Below are 6,000 nucleotides of genomic sequence, written 5' to 3'. Positions count from 1 at the left end.
AAGTTTTTTTAAGATAATTGAGTCATACAATCTATCATTTAAAATACCTTCTAAATTCTAATGTGACCAAAAAAACACCGTCAGTTAAACATGAAAAACAGAGTAGGTGTGGTGGTGTAGGCCTTTAATTCCAGCCTTCTGGAGGCTGAGGCAGGAGGATCATCATGAGTTTGAGGTCAGCCAGGGCTGAGTTCAAGACCATTCTGAACTACTGAGAACCCGTCTAAAAAAAAGAAAGGCATAAAAGAGCTAGATTTTTTTTTTCCAGTACCAGGGATCAAACTCATGACCTTGCGCTTGCCAGGAAGATGCTTATGTCACTGAGCTAAATCCTTGGCTACAGCTAGTTATTTTAACTGGTTTGCATATTTTATGTTTTCTGTACATATCATACACTTTGTATAATTACTCTAATAAATGGAGTATGGATTTTCATTTTTCAGTTACTATAAAATATAACATTACCATACTTTGAGTTCGGCTTTCTTTGTACCTTCAATCAGTGTACCAATATGTGCTGCTTTACCATGTTTAAATATTACCTTCTTGAGAGAGAAGACTGTAAATAGAGATGGGCAGCGAAGTGTGGCCTCTCCAGGAGCTGGGGTCCAAAGACCTAGAAGACAATATTCTGGTGAGGAGAAGGAAGGAGGTGAACGCGAAGGGATTGGGAGAGGACTGACAGGGACACTAAAAACCGTGGAGAAGCTGGAGAGACAGCGCAGTTATTATATCTAATTCTATGTCTGCTTTTACTCTTTAACAAGATCTTCAGCTCAATTTTTCCCCTCATCTTTTCTTTTTCTAATTTTATGTCTTTCATTCTTCAATGCTCCATCCCTTCTGTCTTTACTGTGTAACCATTAAACTTTAAGCTTTAGATATTTAATTAACACTATGCTATTACCACTGAATTATTTTCTATTGTTAGTGAAGGTATAATTGTTGCATTAGGTAGATTTACTGTATGTCAGTAATGGGTTTGTCTTACCGCTACAGTTACAGATTTCTATATTAAGAATGGTACATCATTGGTTCCTACAGCAAGTCTGTATCCAGTTTGTCTCTTACTCTGTTATTGTTGCTGATTTTGTTGCTATTTCCAGGGTTGCATAGTTGTGGCTATTAGTTTTCTTTCGGAGCTGTATCTGGATTTTCTTTATGTCATTAAAAATATTGTCGTCCATTCCCAGAGGACCAGGGGCTGGGCCAATTACACTGGATACTTCCCTCCCTGATTAATGGAATGGGTTGTATCGTGATACAGAGTCAAAGGCCTAGAGTGAGTCATGCCCATAGTGCATCACTGAAAAGCAAAGCACATACTGACTGAACAGATGTCCGTACTAGCAACAAAGTCTTCCCAACACAATCAGTTCCCAGAACTCAGCTACACACACAGGCTAAATAAAAAGACAAGAAAAGAAACAAAGAAAAAAAAGAAACATGAGAAGACAAGGCAACAAGATACCTCCAGAAACCTCCAGCTCCACCAAAGCTGATCTATCAGGCATCTATGGGAAGGAAATCAAAACCTATCTGTTGAATTATTCAAAATAATAATAAAAGATTTTTTTAAAAGATCAATAGGGTGCTCAGTGAACTTACAGCACTTGTAACAAAATAGATAATAGACTTGATAAAGAGAACAGTTTACAGAAGACACTAATAAAAAGCTAGCCGAGCTAAACAAAATGATATGAAACATGAATAAATGGTTTAGCAAAGAATTGGAGTCGATGAAAAGATACCAAATCTGGGAGATGATATATTCTCTTAAAACTATGAGAAACATAGAGACACCTTAATAATAAGAGAACATGTAAAATGGATCCAATAGCTGCTAGATGATGCAAAAAAATTAATCTAACATTAACTAAAATTAGTGAAAATCAGGAAACAGCATATATTATGGCATAAAAAACTGTAACAAAAACAATAGGAAATGTTTCAAATATGGGAAAAGAATTTAACATACAGATAAGCGAGGTATGTGGGACCAAAATAGCCATGATTACACAATTTTCCATGAGACATCATTAGTCACAGTACCAGCAGTCCAACACAAGGACAGGATCTTAAGCACTGTTAGATAAAAGCAACAAGTCATTTATAAACTTAAAACTGTTAGAGCCTACAGCAAACATCTCAATACATACCTTCTAGGAGAGGAGAGGTCTCAGTGAAATGTTTCAATCTCTAAAAGAAAATAACTTCTAACCCAGCCTGATACATCCTGCAAACCTACCTTTCAAAATTGATGGAGAAGTATGTTCTGTCTATTCCAAAGAGCACCTGAAGAAATTCATGATCACCAAATCAAAATTCCCAAAATTTAAGAAAGACACAATAAAGCAAAAAAAAAAAAAAGCCAAGAAGTCTTATAGAATAAATTCTCCAGGAATTGTGAGCAGTTAAGCAGATGGAAGAAAAAGAAATGAGCAATGGGAAAATAATTCAAAATGAAGCAGGAGTATCTATCCTATTTTCAATATTTAGAGATGACATGATCCGCTAGGCAGAAAACCCAAAAAACATCCACCAAAACACTCCTAGAATTAATAGCCAAATTTAGTGATGAAACAAGATATAAAATCAATCCACAAAAATTAATACTATTCTTGTACACCAATGATGCATTTACTAGAAATTTTGGGGAAAACATTCCACTCACAATAGCATCAAAAATTAATACTTAGGAACTAAAACACTCTGAAAAAGATTAAAGAGGACATCAGAAAAATGGAAAGATACTATCTATTTCTGGGTACGCAGAACCTGTATCTCAAAATGGCTATACTTTCATAACTAATATATGTATTTATTGGGGTCTGCCTAGATCCCCAATCCCCCAAACGGGTGCGTGGCGAAAGCCCAAAGGAATGAGACAAGTGGCATGATCTCCAGGGCTCCGGGAGAGCTAATATCCTCTGCAATGTTCATAACTCTGCTAGCCAGCAGGCTGAGTGACCCTGAGCAGCCCATATTTAAACAGAACAAGCAAGGAGTTGAGTGGAAAATGCAGGAAACCTGAGCAGGATCTTGGGAGGGGTTCAGGGGCCCCTCAAAGCAACAGACAATGTTAATTAAGGAATAGATCCAGAAACTCTCCAGGCGGCCTCCGCTGTGCTCTATCTTGGCCCCCGGAGGTGTCTCATTCTCAGTTCAGCCATGCCTGGGTCATGCTACAGCCTTGCACGTGTATTTAGCTTCACCGGCTCCCACACGTCCCTCTTTTTTGTTTTGTTGCTACACGGGACAGGTGGCCAGCTGAAGCTGGAGAAGCTGTGTTAGGAGAACTCCCGCAGTTTAAACTCTGCATACGTAGTCCATCAGTCCATAACAGTCGTCAGTTACCAGTGTAGCCAGCAATTGTCAGAGGACGTCAGTGATCCGAGCTTTCCCACAGCCAACATTTTACATTGCATTATACCTGCTGAAGACACACTTTTCTGCAGGAGGTTCAAGACTAAGCTGAGAGTCCTGTCCAACAATCCCAACCCCAAGGGACCCTGTTTATTCATTTAATATTAGTTTTTTAAAATAATGTGACTTTCAATTCCATGATAAATAACAACATATTACATTCATATAACCAGTCTTTGCATCATTTGGACAAGCAGCAACCAAGGTGCAAGAATGCTTTGTGAATCCACAACCCAAACAATTCTTTGATCAAATGATCCAAAAATGCAAAAAGAAAAGGGAAAAAGGGGAAAAATTGTTGCACTCAAAAGGAAAGGTTCAGAGAGGAGACAAATGGACAAATGTAGATAGACATTTTGTACAGACTCAAACAGAAACAAGCATATAGCCCATCAGGATCTGTGAGAACTCTTAAAGTTCCCCACCGGCCATTTATGTACTCATACCATGCCTCTTTGCTAACCGGCTCACCTCCTACACCCCATGCTCTCAGTGTGGAACCCCTGTTCAGCTCCGGCACCCCATGCCCTCAGGGCGTTTCCCAGGTGCTCCATGCCACTTGGGCACTCCTGTATGGGCAGTTTTGCTTTCTGCTTTACATGCATGAACAATCTGGCTCAGCAACTCCCAGCAACTGCTTACAAACAGACTGGACAAACAAACAACAGATACATGGACAGACTGACAAACATCTTACAAACTCAGAGTGCACTCAAACACATCCTTAACCAAAATGAGTTACAAGAATCTACAACTATAAATCAACCAGTTGGATTTGTTATAGGCAAATTAGCAGAGATCTTGTATAAAGGGATTTTGAAAAGAACTGTAGGGGTTCTTCAAGTAAAGAGAAAATCCTTGAGGTTGGGGGACACTAAGATCCCCATGGTGAGTTGCAAAATGCATAATAAAAAATATGAGCAAGCATTAAAGAGTTCATTGTCAATTTGGTCAGTACAGCCACAAAAAAATTTTAGAAGTTGGTTCCTCTTGAGACACACAGAGCAAGTCTTGTGCAGACTGGATCAGCACCTTTTAAAATAACCCCCAGTGGGATTTTAGGGGATACGTTACATGATAAATTTGCTATGTGGAACAAAAGGAAGCAAAAGCCTGTGAGGTGTAGGCTGGACCATTGTCAGTTTTAAGGGAGAAAGTTATACCCATGATGGCAAACACAGCCAGATGTTGAATTACATATCAGATAGATTTGTTAAGCAGGGGCGAAGCCCAAATGAAAGCAGAAAAGGTATCAACAGAACAAGAAGAAATGCAAAAGGTGTTAAGGAGGAACAATGTGTGACATCTGTTCACTAAAGGTCATTAGAGCAGAGGCCACGAGGGTTGACAGCATCAAAGAGAAAAGACTGAGTGAGGCCTGGCAGCCACAATGTGAACCAGTGGAAATAACAGCTTTAGCTTTAGGAGGTGGAACATGAAAGAATTTATGCAAAGAATGAGCAGGTTGGTGAAAAAAGGCACGGCTTTCTTTAACATTATCAAAAAGAGGATAGAAAGGCCGGGTGTGGTGGCTCACACCGTAATCCCAGCACTCAGGAGGTTGAGGCAGGAGAATCCTTGCGAGTGCAAAACCAGCCTAGGCTACAAAGTGCCAGCCTGAACTGCACAGCGCGACCCTGTGCATCTATTGCTGTGGGAGAAATAACAGAAGGTAAGTGCAGCACAAGATTATGTCCATATAAAGAGTCAGTAACTAAGTTAAGGGCTTCAGATGAAAACACTTGCAAAGCAAGCTCACTACGTTGAGCAGAGGTTTGTGGTAGAGAATGCAGGTGTTGCCAAGTATTATCAACAAAGCACGTTAAAAATCCACGATGGTGGGGGATCCATCAGTGAGGGCATCCTTTAAAGGGGTAAGAACCAAATTTGTTTGAAGAGAAAACGGAAGTAGGATACACAAAAACAAACGAGGATCATCGGGCATGTGGGAAGAAATAGAACCTACATAGCCAGAGTGACTTGAAGAGAAACAGTAGAGGACAGCAAAAAAGAAAAGCAAGCCTTGGCAAGTGGTAAGACTATCAACTAAATCAATTCCAAGGAGTATTAGTGCTCAAGTAGGTCCTCGAAAGATGAGAGGAAATAGCATTGACAATGAGAAATAAAGTATTGCCAGGTGAGTGGGATAAAACAGAAACTTCAGCTCCAGTGTCCAGCAAACCTGAAAAGGAAATGTTGTCAATAAAGAGGGGTTTGGGTGTTCATCTCCCAGGGGAATAGCAGTGGCCACCACAGTAGCACTAGTCCCTTGAGTTCCACAAGTCACATCACAAGCTTTAGAGGAGACATAAGGCAAGACAATAAGTTGAGCTACAGATTCAGAAATTTAGTTGAATGGGTAAGAGAGATCACAATTCTAAGCAACGATATTCCAGGATAATTGGTATCTATAAGACCGGGAATCACAAAGGTACCTCTTTTTGATGCATGTGAACAGGGAAGAACTAGGCCAGCTGTCCCAGGCAATAAAGGATCATGAAAAGTAGTGGGAACCTTATAAACCATACCAGGCATTTCCAAGGTAGTAGCTGATTTTATATAAGTATCTTTTAA

Source organism: Cavia porcellus, unplaced genomic scaffold, assembly GCF_034190915.1.
Source record: "Cavia porcellus strain 051 isolate PalLab524CR breed Dunkin Hartley unplaced genomic scaffold, mCavPor4.1 scaffold_31, whole genome shotgun sequence".
Lineage (NCBI taxonomy): Eukaryota > Metazoa > Chordata > Mammalia > Rodentia > Caviidae > Cavia > Cavia porcellus.
This window is presented reverse-complemented; position numbering follows the sequence as displayed.